The sequence below is a fragment of the Fukomys damarensis genome, unplaced genomic scaffold (assembly GCF_012274545.1).
Source record: "Fukomys damarensis isolate Sample0158 unplaced genomic scaffold, DMR_v1.0_HiC HiC_scaffold_5, whole genome shotgun sequence".
Taxonomy (NCBI): Eukaryota; Metazoa; Chordata; class Mammalia; order Rodentia; family Bathyergidae; genus Fukomys; species Fukomys damarensis.
The window spans coordinates 68,740,793-68,763,423 of record NW_022900917.1 but is presented as its reverse complement, the minus strand read 5'-3'; the positions used below and the strand labels follow the sequence as shown (position 1 = coordinate 68,763,423).

The 22,631-nt window shown below is 39.0% G+C and overlaps 1 protein-coding gene and 1 pseudogene across 3 annotated transcripts in view; one reads left to right on the top strand and one right to left on the bottom strand.

Annotated features, from left to right (window-relative positions):
* Nsmce2 (NSE2 (MMS21) homolog, SMC5-SMC6 complex SUMO ligase) overlaps positions 1-22,631 on the bottom strand; it is a 238,432-nt gene that overhangs the window by 192,891 nt on the left and 22,910 nt on the right. The gene's annotated exons all lie outside the window — the stretch shown is intronic.
* LOC104853332 lies at positions 5,030-5,320 on the top strand (annotated as a pseudogene).

The window sequence follows — 22,631 nt, the reverse complement described above, 5'->3', positions numbered from 1 at the left end:
ACATGTTCTTCCTTGTGCAAAAAAGTATTTAAATATGAGGAGAAAGACCAGCACCTCTAATTCCTTCATGAATATCCAGGGGACCAACCTGCAAGTAGGAGAAAGTCAAAGGTCCTGAGCTTCAGCTCAGCTGCTTAGCAGAAAGCAGTACTTCTAAGTAGGACCCTGGGCAATGCCCCTCAAAGGGTATCAGGCATGATCCTACAAAGCTCTTCTAAATTCCTTATGTAAAGGAAATGGGTAAAAAAAAATTATTTTTCCCCTTTTAGAAGAATAGTAAATTTTAACATTGGTCAAGAGTGGTCTTTCACATGAGAAGAGCTAAGGTAAAGTGCTGTGAAATCACCCAAATCACCCATTTAATGTTAGGAGAAAATCAGTCAATTCCAAAAGCTCCACAGTCAAGAGCACTAGCAGCTACAGAAACTATGAAGGAGCTACAGACTGGCTCCCAGGCAGCACATGAAGAGTGACCACACAGAAGTGGCCAAGGCGAAGAGAGCCTGGAAGGAATCACACTGCAAAGAAACCTCAAGCAGAGCTCAGAGTCAAAATTATTTCCACTTTCTGACTGCCTTCCCACAGCCAAGCAGGGTCTGGGAAGGTTAAAAATATTCAAATTTCTTCAATGTGCTATTCTGCATTTCTTTATTAGAGGTAATCCTTGCTTCTGTTAATCAGATGTGTCTGAGTGATATATATGAACATTCATTTACAAGCCAACATGTAGATGGATGTATCTCACAGGAACACTTTGAAGTTGCATCGGAAGATCTTGAGGCCTTTGGGAGGCTTGGCATCTGGCCCACTAATCAAGAAATTTTTACAAGAAGTTAACACAGTAACTAGCTGAAATATGTGCCCTACTTCCACACTCATAAACCAAGTCTGCAACCCAAGGGGGCACTGATAATCTGATTCATGCTACAAAATTCTAGCTGTTTCTCCAAGTATGCCAGTGCCAGGGCTGTTCTACAAACCTAAGTCTGTGTGCAATAACCCCTATCAACACTATTCCCAAAACTCTATGCCAAACCACTGTATGACTGATTAACAGATCTGAAGAATTTTAAGTGTCACTGAGATCGGGAAGAGTTGTAGAATTGAACCTATTCTTTAAAGATAGTTTTGTTTTTTCAGTGATAATCTCTTGAAGAACAAAGAATGATCTCTACTGAGGGCTTCTTTGAGACTGAAATCCTGATAGTTACATAATTTAAGAAGTTAATGAAGTTGGACTGTATATAAAATTTAAAGTCAAACAAAGCTGTAATTAAGCAATCTAAGCTGTCTCCCTGTACATTAGACATCTTCTGTTACTCAATGTCAAAATGCACCAACAGCAATCATGTAACTATTACTGTTTTCTGTTGTGAAGTGTTAAATAGGCGCAGATCAGTAGGACATTAAGCAGAAATGGATGATTTGGTGCTGTGATCAAATTGAACTTAAAACAAAATTCATGAGACTTCCATGAGAGTCATATTATGAATGGGGCAGGAACAAATATAGGCAAAATAATAACAATCAATGCAGGAAGTTTTCTATGTAAAAGGCCAGGGGCAAAATGAGAAGAGCAGTCTGGAAAAGAAAAGGAGACGAGCCAGCTATTTTTACCAAGGCAGACTGAAGTAACACAAAGGGCAAGTCGTTTGTAATTGGAAGATACAGGATGTAAGTAATAAACACACAAAAAAAGCACCACATGGACACAGTACAGTTTACCCAGTGTCAACTCCAAAGCTGCCTAGCAGTTACTTATTCTTTAGCTGCTGCTCTGTTTGTATGCCTGGATTGAACCCAAAAGCACTCTACCAGGCCACAGGCTGAAAGGCAAAGGCAGGTAGGGGACAGAAGATTCTCCATCTTGGCACTCCTAAGCTCAGGTGGGCATGACTAACAGACCAAACTTTCACTGCAGGCCTGCAGCCAGCTCAGCAAGAATGAAAGACACTGTGACACACCTTACTGACCAACTATTCTAAATAGGGCCTGTCCCTAACCACAGCTGTTCTATATGTGCAGCCTAGCTACACCCTGGAGATATTAGTTCTCTTCCCTAAGGCCTAGCCTTGAGGTTTGGGAAGCAATCTCTTGGTCTTCTGTAGAACTGCTTTCAGAGAAAGACAAAAAAACACAGACACCCTTCCTCCTTCTTTCCCCACCTCAACCATACACATCTGCCTCTACTACGCTCCCAGATGACTTTTGGGCTTCACTATGTTATTTCCTATGATGCCAACTGCAAGGTCTTTTTCAGAATCCTAATTTCCAGAATAGGTCAAGTAATTCATATTTATAGGTTCATAAAACTTCTTTACCTTTACAATTAGGACAGGTGTATGTCTCTGTGTGTCTGTGTACTCATGCCCACATTAAAGAGGCACACCCTTAAGATAAATTTCACCTACTTGTTCCTTCCACCTTTATGACTCTGATTCAATTACACAGCTTTGTCCATGGCCAAACTGTTTCCTGAAATTTTGTCCTAAGCAAATAAAAATTGCAGGATTGGGTGTATTTTTATTGTATGGTATGAAGCCATGTGCAGGAATGTCTGAACAAGAACACTACCAATTATATATAGTTGATTAAATTCAACACTGTGTATTTTATTAGGAAATACCAGAGTAACACAAAGCAGACATTTAGTGTTCTTAAGGGTTGCTGACTCTGATTCGTATGACTCATATACTCAGAAGAATCTGATAAACATTAGATGTCATAAAGTACACATAACCACTTTGGAAAGAAGGAAGGAAGGAAAGAAAAGGAGGCATGGGACTGCCTGATTATATTTTACATTTCTTAGAATAGATGGAACATAGAGCAGGAAGATTTTATTTCTGGAACAAAGGATAAGCATTTCCTAATCTCTTTAAACTAGAACTTGATTCTTCTATATTTTATAGATAAGCATTTATTCTTTTCAGATAAACAAACAACTGACAGTATAAACCAGTAATGGCGAACCTATGGCACTAATGTTACTATGTTTTTCTTTTAAGATAAACGATGTTAATGTAGAGTTATTTTTCTAAACTAAAACCTCAGTGTTCAGGTCTAACTGCAGCACTGATGCTCTGTGATAAGTAAGTGGGTTCTGAGAGGCAGCTTGGCACTTGATCTCTAGAAGGTTCCCCATCACTGTATAAACTATACCCTCAAACTCTCTTCACCAAACAAATGCCATTCCTCTCTGAAATACAGCTCCAATTATCTCTAAAAACATCTATGTATGCACACATCTACCTGTAAGAGTGTGTGTGTCTCTGTGTGCTTTTTCCAGACAGCCCAATGTTAAGCAATCATTACGCATTCATTAGGAGTTGAATTTAATGACTTACTCACTGCTTAAGCAATATTTAATAGAAACTTGGTTACTTCTCCCCACACTGTACTTTTAAGTTATAATTATTCTTCCTTACAGATATTTGTGTGGTAAAATTAAAAGTGAATCTGTATTTTATAATTGCCTCCCACTAGAAGTAATAGTAAAGAGAGTAACAAGTGACAAAGCTAGTAAGCAGCTGTTTCTTTACAAACACAGCAACTACAGGAGAAATCCTCAAGAAATTGTCACCTTTCTTGTCATCTTTACAAACCTACCCAATCCTGCTATCATAAATGATACAGAAGAGGAAGCTGCATAAGACAGTACGTGAAAACAGTAGCTCTAGGATCACGTTTCACTGCAAGCTGAGCCATTTTACTTGCTGGCCATGTAGTCCTCAGCAAGCCACTTAGTTAGTCTGTTTCTGGTCTGCATTATGGGTATAATAACAGCACCTAACTCATAATGTGATTGAGAACTAAGTAAGATAATAGAGTGGGTCACATGATCAGCACAGGGCCTGGCCCACAGTAAGCATGAAGAAAACATTATCTGTCATTACAATTGTTGCAGAATGGATAATGAACCTGCAAATGTAGTTAGTTGAAATACTCAAAGCATCTTGCCGTGGAACTAAAAAGCAGCAATTGATGCGAGTGCTGATTTTCCAAGCACTGAGTTCACGAGCTGCACTGCCCAGGGAGAAGCTTTGTGAACACCACACTCCTCTCCAAGTCACTTATCTGCCTCATGAATGTACGCTGAGCACTAACTACGTGTCAGGGCAAGAATGGTGGGAAGCAAGGGGGAGCAGCTAACAATGCACAGAATGAAGAAGGGGCTGACAGGGTGAGGGTGAGTCTGAGCTGTGTCTCTAAGGACAAGCAAGTGGCCATCAGCTAATCCCAGACTGAGGAGAAGCTAAACAAATGTCTAAGCTCCTCTCTTCCAAGACTGACTCCAAGTTAAAATGGGAAACAAAAGCACTAAAAAGAAAAAGACACAAATTTTAAAAGGGAACATAGGGCCAAGGATTTAGCTCAGTGGTTCTGCCGCCTGCCTCCCAAGCATAAAGACCTGAGTTCAATCCCTGGTACCAATAAAAAAAAAAAAACAGTAAAAGGGAACACATTTTCACTGAACACAGACTGCATACAGGGCACTCTGATTACAATGCATCATGCACTCCCTTCTTACAGCAGTGTGAAGTATTTAATACCTTAAACACACTGCAGAGACCATGCATGGTGGTGCATACCTGTAAATCCAGCACTCCGGAGGCTGAGGCAAGAGGGGGTCAATGCAAGTTCACTGGGCTCCACAGTGAGTTTAAGGCCAGCCCGAACTACATGGTGCAACCCCATCTCAAAACAAAACGGCAACAATAAGAAAAGAGATGGTCACGGAGGCAAACCATTGCCCTGATGAAGTGATGACCGAACGCAGGTCTGACAGTAATTAGCAAGGGAGGCACAGGCTACAGTGTGTGAACTACTACACAGAAATAAATAAAATACACTTCACACAATAGTCACAGTGCAGTTCCTGCTTCCAGTGTGAATTCAAACTTCTCAAGAGTGTGCATTAGAACTAAAGAAGACAATGACAAATAGGGGCCATCTGAAATTAATGGGCTCTCAGGACAAAGTTAGAGATCACTGCTCAAGCATAAGTTTTCCTAAGAGTGCTACAGAGATGTCTGATGTGAAGACTTGGGCTGAATATGCCATGGAATGGGCTGCAAAGGACCCATATGGTTTCCTTACAACAGTTATTTGGCCCTTACTCCTCCATTCCTAGCAAGTATTATCTCACCCTGGAAATTGATCGAGATGATTTAAACCCGAGAGAAGGGGCAAAAGAAGAAACAAAAATGTTGAAAATACTGCAAAAGCTAAATGACTGAAAAAAACTAAAGGGATGAACAGGCTCTACAAGCAGAAAAGAGTCATTTGGAAAATTATGCAGCTTTGGAAGGACCCATAAGGTTTCCTTGGATTTCATGGAAGTTCTTACTGTCCATGTAATCTGACCTCGATACTGTAGTAACTTTTAGGCCTGGACATAGATGTTTATTGGTGACCACTGGCAGTTATTATAAATTAGTGCTGACTACACTGGTTGAGCATCACTGATACCTAACCCAGAATACTCCTAAATCCAAAACTTTACATGCAAAGATGTGATGCCACAAGTGAAGATTCCACAGCTGACCTCTTGTGGGTCTTAAGTCAAAATGCAGAGGAACGAATTTCCTCAAGATGTCTCATTATGTATAAGCAAATATTCCAAAATCTGAAAACATCTAAAACATTTCTGGTTCCTGACATTTCAGAGAAGCAATATTCAACCTGTGGTACTAATTCTTTATCACTGACTTAGTCATTTGCCATTTTGTAACTATGTTCTGAAATAAAAACATCCTGTGGTAACAAAAGACTTTACATTATGAACTCTATTCAAATAGTGGTTTAAAATAGCATTCTGTTCTGGACAAAGGATGTTAAGAATGTTAGTCAAACTTGCCCTCTTTGAGGTGAAAGTTTGTACAGGCTTAAAAGAGATGTAGTATATCAACCACATCTTTTTTTTTTTTTATTGAGTTTATTGGTACATTTAGGGATACAGTACAGTTACATTCATTGTTGGGATCATGTACCTTTACATGGCAAGTCTTGATTCTCATTTTTTTCCCCTTACCTCTGCCCTCCCTTCACCCCCTCCTCCCCTCCCCATCTACAAACACTTTATTTTCATCTTTTCATTCTCTCACATTTTTTTCTTTTCCCTTTTTGTTCTTCCCCTACGTATCACACCTTCCCTACACCTTTAGCTCCTTTCCTCCCATTTCTAAATGTCAGTAATCTTATTAGAATCTTATGCATTGTTGCAGAATATTCACACCAGGGAAACTATTTGGTATTTACACATGTGGGACTTATTTATATCACTTAGGAGTATATCTTCAATATATATCCATTTTCCTATGGATGAATCTATTCTCTCGCTCTTTACGGCTGAGTAATATTCCATTTTATAGAAAAACCACAACTTCTTTATCCAGTTTCCAACGGATGGGCAAATAGGTTGTTTCCAAGATTTAGCTGTTACAAACTGTGCCACTATAAACATGGGTGCACATACTTCTCTGTGATATGATTCTTTTAGTTCTCTTGGAAAGATACCCAACAGAGGGATGGCTGGGTCAAATGGAACCTCCAGTCCAAGCTCTTTGAGGTATCTCCATATTGATTTCCATAGTGGTTGCACTAGTCTGCACTCCCACCAACAATGGAGGAGGGTTCCTTTCTCCCCACAACCCCGCCAACATTTGTTATTGTGTGATTTCTTGATAGCAGCCATTCTTTGTGGGGTGAGGTGGAATCTCAGTGTTGTTTTCATCTGCATCTCTCGAATGACCAGTGATGTAGAACATCAACCACATCTTTTATCATTATTGCTTATTTATTTTTTGCTTATTCAAAGCAAAATGATATTAATTAAAAAGTACATGTATTCTGTATTTTTCTGATTTTAGCTTTTGAAACAACTGGTAGTTTTCAAGACATTCTGTATTTTTTAAAACCTAATTTTTAAAGAATTTTCTTATTTTGACTATCTACAATACAAACTATTAGATGTAATAAATTTTTTACCTATAAAGAAATCTTTCTTAGAGATGAGTTGTTAAGTAACACTATGATTTAAAACTTACAGTAAAAACCAAACACTGCAGTACCTTGGAAGCTGTTTCTTCTTGTGCTAAAATTGAAAAATAGTTAAAATGTCTTATCACATAATTTGCTCATTATATAGGTAACATTTTTGTTTTTATTTCATTTGTTTTAACTTACGTAGTAATGATCTGTTTTTTGGTCAAACAGATTGAGGTGAAAATTAAAACCTCACTTTTTTTTAAGGAGGTCTTAACGAGTTAACATTGAAGTCATACTTCATTAAGTGGTAAAGGCCTAAAATTTGGAAAAATTTGGTTCGGCATAGTAGTTACTGCACAAACAGGATAAATTATGTGAAAATAAGGATGTGCTATTGCCACGACCACGCCAGTAGAGTCTGCGTGACAATGCCGGTCACCTGGCAGAAACCAGACCAGAGGTATCGTCCCCACGGGGTTAAGCCTCCTGGAGGTCCTTGGCACACACCGCATGCAAAGTCAGCCGTGAAGAGAATAGCTGGCCTCTCTGCCTGCAGTTTGGGGACATTGGGTTCATCTATAATTCTGTTCTATTTTGTCTTTATTACTATTTGTTCATTATCTGTAGAATTGTATTCTGGGCCCAAGAAAGGTTAGGAACAATTAGATGTTCCTAGAGATGTGGAGATATTGAGGCACAAGAGGATGGGCGGCCAAAGTGCTGACCCTGAGCCCCGGACTGTGAAGTCCTGAAGGTGAACCTGAAGGTGACATGCTAAAGCCAGTCCTTTGTCTTACAAACTTCCCCTTCTGACTGCGTATAGGTGTGGTCTTACCTTGACTCAATGGTCTTAGCTTTTGTGATGGTATAGGTGTGGTCTTACCTTGACATAATGGTCTTAGCTTTTGTGATGGTATATAGGTGTGGTCTTACCTTGACCTTGTGGTCTTAATTTTTACAGTACTATTGTCTATCTTATGCCTGCCTGTGACTGGAATCACTCTTGTGATGTGCCCTTGAAACTAGTATATAAACACCTGGAGTTAGAAATAAAATGGCAGCAGCATTGGCAAACTTCACCTCGGTGTTGAGTGCTTTTGTCTGACTGTCATCGCCGAACCTGCTCCCACCTTTCAGAGAACCTGTATCTCCTCGTGAAATCCCGTGTATGCTGCCCTACGGTCGGTAGCATGCTATAGATAGGTTCAGAGCTAAATGATCTTTCTACTAAGTAGTATAACCAGAATTTTTGATTACTAAACATGGCTTTTCTAAAATAAAAAGAAAAGAAAGTCACAATATTATGAATAAGCTATCATTATAAAAAGGAATTTGCTAATAAATAACCTTCTTTTAAGAAAGAGAGAAAATAAGTGACAGACTAAGACTAAGACTGACTGACTTACTTTTACCTCAGAGTAGGAGTAGGGGAAAGATAAAAAGAGAAAAGAAAAGATATGAGAAAAGGAAAAACATGGAAACAATATCTTTGTAAACAGAGAGGAGTGGAGGGGGTGAAGGGAGGGCTAGGAATGGGGAAAAAATAAGAACCAAGATAAATCATGCAAAGGTACAAGATCCCAATGATGAATGTTAACTGTACTGTATACCTAAAATGTACTAATAAACTTAATAATTAAAAAAAAACGATTCGAATTAGGGCCCATTATGTAACAAAGTCTCTTCTCCCAATTGCCTCCATCACCCTTGTCCTTTGGACAGAACCCATTTCCATGCTGTAAGGCATCAGCAAAAGCCCTCCTAAGGTCTGTGTGTGTTACAGTGGACATCATCTTTATTACTGCAGGGCAGTCACTCTAGTGAAACAAAATGTGGAGAAGGGAGCAGCACGGTTGGAAACAAAGGAGCTGAGGAAATTACTCCTTTACATTTAATTTTAAAACAGCACCCAAGGGCCATTACTCTTTCCACAGTCTTAAGGTATAAAATTACATAACAAAAACCCAGGAGATCTTTACCACATATGGACATATTTTGGATCTCCCCATCAACTTTACCCTATTCAAACCTTAATAAGGGCTAATGAATAGGCATTACATCTCATGCATGTAATTAAGATCAGAGTGAATTCTGGGACCGACATACTGTGAGAGGCCCTGAGACAACACAGCACTGTCAATCAGACCTAGAGACTCAGGGTAGGCACTGGACAGAGGTGCATAGCCTTTAAATTCCAAAAGCCTGATTTATATGGGAGCTGCGGTGTGCTGATTCATCTGTGTGCAGTGCTTTTGCTTTCCCATTGTCCTGACACCACTTTTCTGTTTGTGCCATATATTTGTTGGCATGGATTTGACCTGAGCACAAACTTCCTGTGATTTTCAGCAAAGGTTTTCACTTGTCTTTTGGACTGTGTGCTTGCAATTCTTTGCTCATCATATAAAAGAGCCTGGAAATTATCTGCTAAATTCATCATTCAGAAACAGAATTTAGGGTCAGCAAGAACAAAACATCAAGTAAGTTCATAAAGCAGATAAGTACCCCCCCAAAAGGTTAATGATCTTTAGCTTGTAAATGGATGGTAACTGCCTTAGACCATCCTATCTCTATACTTATTTTAAAATTCATCAGGAAAAATAAATAGGGTCAGCCTACTTTAAAACAGACAATGAAGAAAAAGTTTAAACAAATTAAGTCCTCAAACACTGTAAGTATAAATTCAAGGATGTGATAAGTTTATTGGTTCTAAGACTTATGATGACAGGGCCTATAATCTTGCATTTAACTCTTAAGTATTCTGGTATATTTTGTTCTGAAAAACATTTTTTAAGGAAAGAGTAAAAGGCTTAAGTCATAAAAGGAACAATTATATTTCATATTTCTATCAGTTCGATAATAATTATTTTGGAAAACTAAAATAGATTGATGAACATAATGAAATAATCAACAAATTTAAATCACTGTCAATTCCAGAAAATAAGCCTACTGTTATTTACTGCAAACATCATAGTACCTTTCCTGTGTGATAGAGCCTATCTCCTCACATTTGCTTCACCATGCGGTGCAAATTTCTGAAAATAGACATCTCAGATTTTAAAAGGTAATTCTGATTCTTTCCTCATTACTTATGTTAATATTTTAAAGACGTTTTACTTTCAGTTTAATTGCTTTAAATCAGCTGTGACTCCCAAGATGTTTCTACGTTCCCTTCTTTAAAAGATTCTTATGATCTATAGGCACTCCAGTCTGCATAATAGAAACTTCTCAGAGAACTCTTTGTTGGGCAAATTAAACTCCTTATGTAATGGGAATGATCACTCAGTAATGATTTTTGGGTAACAATTACAATGAAGTACAAAGTAAGAAATAGAGAACTATTAATATTCACTGAGTAACTGGTTCTCATCTCCAGGGTATCAATTATAACAGTGCAGTAGTATTTATAAAATGGGAGGTTCCAATCAATCACATCCCATATATAGACATTCAGTCTTGGAAACCAAAAGGGACCAAATTAATTGCATGACCTAAAACTTGAAGTCATCTTAAGACTCCTCCCTCTTAACGTCCTCCACATCTAATCAGTAGTCATAGTCTATCAATTCTGCCCACCAAATTCTCCTGTACATCTATAGCTGCCTTAATTTCAATTTTTAAAAGAAATTTTTAATTTTTATTACATGTTTGTAGAACATAATGTGGGGAGCTGATATGTATACATAATACATCTTAATGCTTTTTACTTCCTAATTTCAATCTTGATTGCTTCTTTCTCAGAGTACTGATTTGCTTCATTTGTAATTTCCTTTTCCAGTATCTTTTCCCACTAATCCTTCTTCCATGTTGTTACCATTTCTCACTCAGGTACAAATCAGACGTTAATTACTCTCTTGTATATCAAAAGCCTGAATAAGTATTTCCACTTATAACCAAGATGCACTAACAAGGCCTAGTTATTCTGCTTATAACAACAACAAATAAATAGTTTTAAAAGCTTGTACTACACATTTTGCAAAGAAAGGAGAATCACTGGAAGTATAAATAGTCTCATAATCTTAGTATCTTTTTATCAGTCTGAGACTTTTTTAAAAATTTTTACACAAGTCGGTATTAATAATATATAAAAAGCATTCTTTTTAGTATCTTGAGGAAGCTTTCAGTCCACAGGGCATACAATATCCATCAAAGTCTTAGCAGACTTTTATAAACTGACAGGTTGATGCTAAAATTCATACAGAAATGCAAAGGATCTAGAATACACTTGATGTTAGCCCGGGAGAGAAGTGATAGGTCCTAGAATAGACAAAGTAACCTTAAAAAAGACAAAGCTGGAGGACTAGCTGACTTCAAGAGCTATTATAAATCTTCAGAACTCAAGACAATGTGGTACAGGTACAAGGCTGGACAAAAAATTAACAGAACAGAGACCAGAAATAGATCCATACACATATGAACAAATGATCTGACAATGGGGCTAAAGCAACTCAGCTGACAAAAAGACAGTCTTTCCAACAATGGTGCTGAGTACTGGGACAATAGCTATTCATGTGAGAAAGACAAGAAAGACTGGAGGGGAAGGGAGGAAATTTAGATCCATGTCTAATTCCTTGGACCATATCCAGAATTTTAGTTAGAATGGATCACAAACATAAATGCAAAACCTAAAACAAACAAAAAAATTCAGAAAAATTTCAGGAAAACAATTTCCGTGGAAACTTGGATTGATCAAAGATTTCTTAGATATAATAAAAGCACATCCAGAAGAGAACAAGTCAACAAAATGGATGTCATCCAAATTATAAACTTCTGCTATTCAAAACTGTGCTAAAAACATGGGAGACTGGGAAAACACTCACAACACATATATCTCATGTAGAACTTGCATTCATAACACATGAAGGATCCTTCAAGATGCAGTAATGAGAAAAAAAGGAAAAAAATATGGCAGAAACTTCACAAAGGGATAAATGCCAAATAAGTATATGAAAAGGTGCTCAATTTTACTGATCATTAGGAAAATACAATGTGAAACCACTATTACATACCATCAAGGATGTAGAACAACTAGAATAGCCTTACGCTCCACATATCAATTCCCAATTTTCAGATAAAATTATATTATTTAAAAAGCATATTAGCCACATAATTTAAACTACACTTAATATAATTTTTGTCTTTTTTTTTAACATAGGGTCTCATTATGTAGTTCAGGCTGGCCTTGAACTCACAGCAATCCTCTTGACTCAGCCTCCCAAGTGCTGGGATTACTGGTGTACACCACTATGCCTTAGCAATACAACTTTTAATATCATAAGGGCTCAGAAAGGTTTCATAATAATGATGCTTAATATCATCATGACTTTTCTTTTTGATTGTACTGGGGATTGAGCTCAGGGCATTAGCAACTGAGCTATATATTCTCAGCCCTTTTCATTTTTTTACATTGAGACAAGGTCTCGGGCACTAAATTGCCTAGTCTAGGCTTGAAATTGTGGCCTTCCAGCTTCAGCCTCCCAGAGTGCTAGGGATTACATGCATGTGCTACAATGCCAAGGTCATCATTATAATTATTATGTAAGTATGAAAATATTTGCAAGGGAAATTTTTTATAAAACAAATCAGCATTTAGTCTACAATCACCTTACCAGTCTTATTTATTATGATTATTATTTGTTTTCATTAATCCAGTGGTTCTCAAAGGGTAGCTGCCAAACTAGTATGAACTTGTTAGAAATGCAAATTATCCAGTTCAATACCCAAGGATTGAACTAAAAATCTTTAGGGGTACAGCCCAGCGATCTCTGTTTTACAAGTCTTCAAGGTAATTCTGATGCATTGTAAAATTTGAGGTCCATTATTTTATGATTTAATGTTAAAATTACAAATTGTCTTTCCTCCAAGATTTTTTGTCAACTCACAGAAATTTAAGAGAAAAAGGAACAAATCAATGTTTTCTACAAATCTAGTCTCCTTGTTCACCTATTTTTATATCCCTATATTATTTTAGGCCTTTTATACTAGAAAAACAAAACTGGATGAAAGGTCCCATAAATAACGCTTTGTAGAAAAGTACTTGTTTTAAAATAAACTTGTCTACTTTAATATCCTAGGTCATTTATGCACATCTATTTTTGAAACTGCATCTGATGTTCCTTCCAAATTTACTAGAGTTGCTTCCAATTTTATATACAAACTGTCATTCTCCAGTGAACATCTGTGTAATTTTTAATTAAGCTCATTTAAAGTGGCTGAATTTCTAAAATCTAGCTAATAAATTTATGTTTCATACAAACATTGAAGACAGAAGCAGATAAAAGTGGAAATGCTATGGGACTGAATCAGAACACGGGGGCTCATCGATTTGCTCTGCAACTTGGGACTGAGAACTTAGTCTTTCAGGCCCTCAGTCCCCCAAGTTAAGGAGGAAGCTGGAGCAGACGGCCAGTAATGTCCTGAAGTCTGTGTATCTGCAGTCTTATTCTTATGTTCTATGGCACTCACCTGTGTATTCATGTGACATTGCCAAACATTCTTTAAGCATCTGATATATTTTTAAAAACAATTTTAAAATTCTTTTAATATATGTACCTTATCTTAGGATTTAAGAACCTTGTTACAGCACTGCTTCCCTTAGAGCTGAACACAATATGAATAGAAACATGCATGTTTTTAGCTGATGAAGTAACAAAATAGCAATGGGATTATAAGTCTCTTATCCTTTCTTAGATTAATTTTTCCGTGAAACGATGCAAATACATGGTGTGAATTCCCAAAAGCTTTGCTTTTACACTGACATTAACAATGTGGACCCTGCCTGCATGTGAATTCTGGATCTACTACTTAAGAACTTCTTGTGATTTTGGGCAAAGTGTTTAAACTTTCTAGACTTTTATCTATCTTTCATTCAGAGAAGATCATAATAATATCTTCTTCATACAAATTAAATGATAAACACTTAGCAGAGAGTCCAGCATGGGACAAACAGCAAGCTATTGATGTTTTTACCAACATCACTTGAAATGCTGTCTTTCTAACTGGAAGGCATCACAAATGACCTGCAATTCAATTTTAACAGGCACAGATGCAAAGCACTGCAGCAGAGCGAGGGGCTAGGTTCTCAGACTTCAGAAGGCATTAGAATTACTTAGGTCACTTGTTTCAAGTGCAGGTTCCTGGGATGTACTCAAAGTAAGTATTCCAGGTGTTTCCAAGGCAGGTTGCTAAAGATCAGTCTGAGAAATATTTTACAGGAGCTTTTGGGAAAAAAAAAAAAATCTCTCCAGACTTAAAATCTCCAGGCTTTTTTTTTTTCTTCATTTCAGCACTCAATGCAGCTATCACAGTGTCATATCTGTCAGCCGCCTATGCACACCTTACACAATCCTTCCATGTAGACACCACATGCCATCTGATACTCCATATGTTCCAATACCTGTAACCTGCTGCAACAGTGTAACTCGATCTGCCTTGAAATCTCCCAGACAGAAACCCAAGCATCTTAAGCTTTTGATCACTGAAGGTTCTCTGTAGAAAAAGGCTTATCTCCGACCTCTGAAACCAGAAAACTTCTTACTCTGATTGCTGACCTACAAACCTGACCACAGGCTCATTTACAGGCCTGGTTTCAGCTTTACAGTTACAACACTGGTGCCTGCAAACATCCCAGTACATCTTCAGGGTCTGATTTTCAAAATAGGTCTATGCTTCCACAAAAGATGGCTATGTGTCCAAACCCAAATAGATTTAATTCATGAGGAACTTTGGTGAAACAAAACAATGACAAGAACAGTAAGGCAACAACCAGGACTGAGGTTGGGGAAGGAACACAGACTCTGACAAAAGGCTCCACCTCTATTACAAACATGTGAACTGACCTGAGTAACCCTGGACATGGTGTTCTGAATGATAACTGCAAGACTAAAGGCAAAAACGCCTGTACATGAACACTGTGAGCCAGCTGACGCTGTTTGTTAGAAGCAGGGTTAAACATTCTGAAACCACTTTACACATATATTGTACAGCAAACAAGTAAATGAGTGGTGGGTGAGGGAGCCAAGTTTCTTAATGTTGGAGGAAGAAGTTATCAATAACCAAGCAGAAACAGTATTTACCCACAGCACACTAGATTAGAGCTGAGACATTAGATGAACGTGCTTACCTTAGTCCAGAACCAGATGGACAGCTACAAAACAACAGATACACATGTTCTGCTCTGTCTGCAGGAAGGGCTCAGAAAAAATGATATACTGTGGAAGCAAAAGCAGTACCTTTACAGTAAAAAAACCTGACAGACACTTCAGAGGCCAAGGCTAACATGAGGGGTGTGTTGAAAACATGCACTACCATCTTGTCCTCTGTGGCCTTTTTTCCATAAGCCCATTACCCCAGTACAGTCATAAGAAAAACAAGAAAACATGAACCAGCCAAAGAGGCGACTAAAGAGATGATGACTAAATGCAATGTGGTATCCCAAATTGCATCCTGGACAATGTCTCTAAAAGGTACATTAATAAAATCCAAACCAAATCTGGACTTTCCTATGTGGGTTAGTCAGCAGCAATGCACCAATGTTGTTTCTTAGTTCTGACAAATATAACTAAAGATCTTAACAAATGAGAGACCTGGGTAAGGGCACAAGTGAAATATCTGTACTATCTACAACTCTGTAAATCTAACATGGTTCCAAACTAAAAAAGCTATTTAAAAAAGGAGAGAAAGAGAGTAAGAGACTACATACGAGGCAAAAGAGAATATGAAAACAGATGTTGCTGCATTTAGAAAAAAGTCTACATGATTTTAGAACTCTTAATTGTCACTGTTTGCTTGCTTTGTTTTATTTTTATGGTTTATTCTGAGACAAGATCTCACTGTGTTGCTCAGGTTAGCCTTGAACTCCTGGGCTTAAGCAATTCTCCACATCAGTATCCCAAGTATCTGGGACTACAGGTGCACCTGAAAGCTCCGTCATTTAAAGAATTTTACTAGCATATAAACAAGGCAATGGTCACGCATTATTCTAGCAACTTTCCCTCATTATTCAGAACATCAAACACATGTGTTCACCCACCCACATCCAAAACTCTGCCCAGCACCATGCAAGTTGAAAAGCTGTATATGGTGGCTGCATGTATGTGCAGTCCCGGCTACTTGCAAAACTGAATGAGGCAAGAGGATTAGTTGAGCCTAGGAGTTCAAGGCCAGTGTGGTCAGGACAGCAAGATCCTATCTAAAAAACAAAAGAGGAGGAGAAAGAGGAGGGGGAAGAGGTGGGTGGAAGGAAGGAAGGAAGGAAGGGAAGGGAAGGGAAGGAGAGGAGATAGGAGGGGAGGGCAGGGCAGGGCAGGAGATTAAACAGACCCATGTTGTAGTGTGGCAAATAAACTGAAGTAGGAATCAGGAAGGATTTATTACCTAGTTATACTTTCTTAAACAATTTCATCGCTCTGTGCCTCAGTTTCCTGATCTGTTACAAAGGTATGTAAGAAAGAAGATGCTTAAGCAAAGAGCAAGGTCATATGAATCCACAATTATGAACATCAACCTCTTTAAAACCAACACATTCTTTGAGATTTCCTTGTGTCTTCCTGTAGCTCCTTTCAATCTCACTGTCTGCTGCTTTACCCCACCCCTCAACATCCTGGCCCAGGCCTTCCTTTCACTCCACAAACTGTCCCTAAGAAATATACTCATTCTATGACTTTAGTTGTCTTGTGGTCTCCTTTTCAAGTGATTGCTTTATCCTGAGCTCCAAGACCAAGTGGTCACTAATGACCTCCACTGACAGCCAGATGTAAAACTCACTCACCACCTCTCCACATGTTCCTCTCCCTGATCCCATCTGTCACAGGCAGGATAACACGCACCTCTCCATGAGACACTGTGAGTATATAATGGTACAAGGGAAGGAGGAATGAGGTTCCTGATGGAAGCTAGATTGCTAATCCACTGACCTGAAGACAAGAAGATAGTCTAGAATTAACTACAAAACCTAATATGCTCACAGAGGTCTTTATTAAGAGGAAAAAAACCAGGAGAATCACTGTCATAGTAATACAGCGCAACAAAACTAGGACTGACAGCTGCCAGCTCTGAGGATGGGCGGGCTTTGAGGCAGGTAATCTCTAGAAGCTGGAAAAAGGCCAGAAAATGATCTCCCCAGAGCCTCAGAAGGAAACAAAGCCTTAGCACCTTGATCGTCACCTAGGGGACCCCTTCAGACCTGTGCAGTGGCTGCTGTTTTAAGCCACTACATATGAGGTAATCTGTTCCAGGAGCAAATGGAGGCTTAGTCCTAGATTCAAGTATCGCTCCTTTGATGTCTCATTTAGCCTCAATTTCAATACTCGTTAATAATCAAGATTCACAAAAAAAAAAAAAAAAGATTCACCAATTATTCTTCCTATCTCCTATGAATCTGTTTGCTTCTCACCAACCCCAAACCATCATTCTAGTTCCAGCCACTTTTATAAATCCAATAGTGTCCCAACTGGTGGCTGATCTCCACACTTAATCCTAAAAAGCTACTTTGCACATTACAGCTAGACAATTAATGCAAACCGACTATTTTAAAAACTTTTAAATAGCTTTTCTTCCCTAAAGTCCAGGCTCCTTTGTCTAACTTCTAAGAGCCTACATGTAACCACTGTTCCAGCCCTGTTCTATTCTCTCCAGCTTATCCTCAATGCACATTGCTCTTATCCACTTTGTTCAGTAAATGCTCTTCATTTATACATTTATACACTGCAGTCTCTACATGATCTCTGCCCCCTCAACAACAGAGAGGAATTATTCCCTCAGTCCATAAGTTGAGGCCACCCCTGCAACTACTCCAAGTAACCAGATACTGAGGAAGTGACATTCTGGGGCCTCTGAGCCAAGGTTGTAACAGGTCTGGCAGTATCCTTCCTGTTAGAAGGCAGTGACCAGGCAAGGAGAAAACCAAGCCCCCAGCAGACACCAGGTGGGGAACCCTAAGTCCTGGTGAGCACCCTGTCAACAGACAGCACCACTGGCAGCCATGTCAGTGAGCTACCTTTCAAGTTTCAATGCCCAGTGTCTGTCACCTTCCTCAACATCACACAGAGTAGAATTCCCAATTCAGTTCAATCAACACAATGAATCATGAGACACTAAAAAACAGAAAAAAGTTAGTGGTTTTACAACATTTAAGTTTTGAGGCAGTTTGTTATACAGCAATTTGGACATACGACCTTGAAAGTTCAAATCTTACTCAATACCAAGTTCATTACTGCTACTTAGCAAAATTCCCCAACAATATCCACACCTCTTGATGTGAGGAGCAGTTCACATGCACAGTGGTAGGAGGACTTGCCAGGGCCATCACTGGAGTGGCAGCTCTGGCCCATGATAAATCGTACTTGCACTAAGTGTGTGCACACTGGTCCTATTTCTTATTTCATCTTCTTTCCAGATACAGATTGAAAATGAGTTTTTAGTGAAAAAGAGAGGAGTTGTTCAACTGTTAAATTCTAACAGGTAAAATATATTTGGCAAAAATTATTTTCCCCAAATTTGGGTAAGTATATTCTCATGGTGTTCAACTGGGACCAACCCAAACCAATGAGCATAACAGTACATTAAACATAAAACAATAGTACATTAAAACCCCTGCTCACATGACAGTCACGCACTCTGGTTAATGTAGTCTACTGTAACTATGTTAAAGCATGAGGAGCAGACAATGTGAAGGATTTTGCTTGTATGTTGAAAGGTTCCCCTGCTGGCGCTATGGTCTAGAGTGATAGGGATAAGAAGTAAAAACACTATATACTATAGTTGGAATAAAGATGCAAACATCCGTAATATATAAGTGAAAAGTTAATTACTAAAATTTATAATCAGGTAGTCAAAAAATAAGTGGGAAGGAACAAAACTGCTTCACAGTTGAGCGCCTGAAACACCTATTAGACTGCAGTTTTCTCTGACATCCATTTGGATTTAAAAAGTTTTCTGGGCATTTCTGTGACTGATACATGATTCTAGTGGAATCTAATATAGGAACTACTATTTGTGCTTTCTTTCCCAATTATTAACTATCTAAAACAGCCACATGAAAACTGTAAATTAGGAATAAAGCAACAGACAACATCCTTACCAATGTCAATATTAAGTTTCAGCCAATATCTAAAAATTCTCATAAGCTTAGCACTAAGAGATTGAAGTTGGGATATAGAGCAATTCTTTCAAATTCAACAAATTCTAAAACTACCTAAGAACCCTACAAGGTTCTATTCCAAGAGAACACACACATCCCCCAACATGGGGGTGGGGTGGGGATGACAAAATCTGCAACTTCTGTATAATAAATTACATAATCTTTAACTGGTTCACACATCTATTTTAGCCTATCCCACAGGCAATACTTTCCCATGATAGTGTCCCAGAAGGCATTTGGTTTCAAATTAAATCCCATACCAATTTTTCCTGAAACTAGAACATATTTCTACTTCTTAGACCATATTGTAGCAGCCATTAGGATGAGAGCTGGTGGTGATCGACACCAGGGAGAGAGCAGCAAGTAGCTACCCTATATTGCTTGTCTTGTACAGGTAGAAAAGGATGATCAGATAAGGTTCTTTTCTGAAGAGGTAACAGAGACTCTACAAGTGTCCACAGTAGTGCCTGTCTGGTGGGACCTTGGAGAACAACTGTTTTTCCCTCTCTCCCTGCACCCAGTCACAATGGGCAACAGTCAAGGCAGCTGGGGGGAAGCCACTGATGTGCAAGTCTGAAGCCCAGGTGAGCTGCAAGCTGGTTTCCTTTGACCTCAGCAACTAGAAGCCCGTGGATGGTCTCTCCCCTTTCCTACCCCCCATACTTGGTTTTTCTGTAAGGGTGGAGAGTACAGGTGGGAAGGAGGCTAGGGTGGGGTCCACAGAGCTACACATTGAACTGGTAGCTCTTAGGTCTTGGATTGGTAGACTGCTCTCCTGCTGGGAGTTGGGCATGGCAGAAGGTACACAGTTTAACTGGCACCTGTGTTGTGCTTAATCTGCACTGACATTTGGACAGGAAGATCGTGTTCTTGATCTATTCACTCAATTAACATTATTAAGTCTGGAACATGAAAACCCCTGCTGGGTGCTGCAGAATTAGAGGTGGCCTGACTTCAAGGGGCTGGCCTTGAATGAAGCTCTGGTAGGACTGTTTCAGAGGTATAAATGGGTGTGCAGAGTAAGGTGACTCAGTGAAGAATGGCAAATTTTTGAGTGGCTGAGCCATTGTCAGCTGGGTGGAGTAGCAAGAGATGAGCCAGGTGAGATGCAGCGGGGACATACTATAAAGGGGTGCTAAAACATGAAGGACAGGATTGAAGAGTGGTCTCTCCCTGTCTCTGAGTCAGGGTCTTGCTATGTAGTTCAGGCTGCCTTTGAACTCACTGTATTGCCCAGGCTGGCCCCAAACTCAACAGTGATCCTCCTGACCCAGCCTCCCCTGTGCTGGGATTACGGATGTGTGCCACTGATAGAGAAATACTATACAGTAAAACAGGCCCTTTCCTTGCCTCCATGTGATCCCCCCCACGTTTTGTTTTGGAAATGTAACAGTTTGTGCTCCTGGGCTACAGCCCAATGTATCAAAATGTTTTGTAACTGCTTAAACTTTCTGCTCTCTCCTCTCAGGAATGTCCTGTTAGCTCCACTCATCTCAGGAGTGTTCGTTAGGCTCCACCCCTTAAAAGAATGTCTGTTAAACTTTGCCTCTCTCAATGTTAAGCTCTGCCCCCTCACAAGAATGATGTTAGGTTCCTACACTTACAAAAATGTAGAATGTTAAGCTCCGCCCCCTTACTAGAATGTTTGTAAGCTCCACCTCCCTGTGCTTCTGAAATGTTCTGTAACTCCGCGCCCCCAGCTTCAGTAAGCATGCTCACCCACCTTGTAGATCCCTACAGGAGGCGGCTCTCATTTTTGGTCGCGTGCTCAGACTATCAACTCCTCTGAGCCCACTAGAGTAATAAAGATTTTTCTCCACCTCTTCAAGTAACCATGGGATTCTCAAGTCTTCAAATTGTGATAGCCTCAACCCAGAGCTGTAACACTGAGCTGTGGCACTTGGCTGTGGCACTGAGCTGTAACACTTGGCTACAGCACTGAGCTGCTGGGGCTTTGCCACAACACCACCCTAACCCAGCTTGAAGGGTGGTACTAAGCAAGTTGATGAACAAAACTCAGAATATCACCATTACATTAATTCATGTGAAAAGTGACAAACGATTGAATATAAGCACTGGTTTGAAAGATGGAGAGGAGAAGCACATTAAATATCCAGAATATATAAATCTACATTTAGCATTCATTTGTATAAAGATATTTGTAAACCTTGGAGTGGTTGAGATTTGCATAAAGATGAGGAAATTTATTTTGGAGGGAGGGTCTCACTATGGAGTTCAGGCTGGTCTTGAACTCATGTAACCCAGGCTGGCCTTGAACTCATGTTGATCTTCCTGCCTCAGACTCCCAAGTGCTGGGATTACAGGCATGCATCACTACACCTGCTGCTTTATGAATATTTAATGAATTAACAAATAGAATTTAGAAAATTGTATAGCAGAGTTTTAAAAGAGTCACAGTACTGGTCAAGTAACATGTTACTGAAAGGCCAAATAAGATTCAAAAAGAATTCATCAGATTTAATAACTAAATATGGTAAGTGTTAAACTAGTATGTGTGGAGTTTTAGTGGAACAGTGGGAAAAACCAAGTGTGAAGTGAAGAGTAAAGACAAAGTAATTTTGGTGGTGGTCTGGTATGAGATACAGAGACTACTGAGGCTACAAGCAGATACTAGATTAAGGGAAGAATTTATCCTAAGATTTGGAGCAATCAGGATACCTCAATCCTGATTATGCTGATATTCATGACATCATGCAAACTCTAATCATCTTAAGTGAAGGACTGTTCAGGAACTTGAGATAGTGTATACAGAGAGAACTAGTACAGCACAGGAAGTTATGGTGATACCTGTAATCCTAGCTACTTGGAAGACTTGTGCTTGAAAGTGGGGTCTGGGTGGAAGGGGTGGGTCACAGGAGTATATTCTTGTCCTGCTGCTCCCTTCTCTCTGCTTTTCAGCTGCCATGCAGTGAACAGCTTCCATCTGCCATCCCATTCTGCCATGCCATTTCTGACTTGAGCCAGCCTACCATGAGCAAAATAAAACTCTCCTCCTTAAGTTTCAGGTGTTGGGTTTTTGTACCAACAACAGAAAAGTGACTAAGACAGAGCAATATACACAAGTGTTTTGTGTGCACATACATGCATACCTGTATTCAATTCAGCATCACAGAAGTTACTTGAAATCTGAGTATCATCTCAAACTAAATTGTGGCTTCAAATAATTTATTTAACCCCTGTGAGCTTCAGCTCTACCATCTATCAAATGTCTCTTTTATTTCCACAGGGTTGTTGAGAGAAAATATCTGTAGTAAAACATATATATTTGTGGAGATGATAATTTCTAGTATGGTGCTTGTCAAACAATATATTAACTTCAGAAAATATAAAGGGGTTTTAGAAAGGAGACTTAAAATAATGAACTTCAATATAGACACTTGACTTTAGATGAACGCTGTAAGATTTTTCAGTAATCTGTAATATGAAAACTGGTAAAACTCTTATGCTTTTTAAAAAAAATTATTTCCTACCAGCAATTTAATGA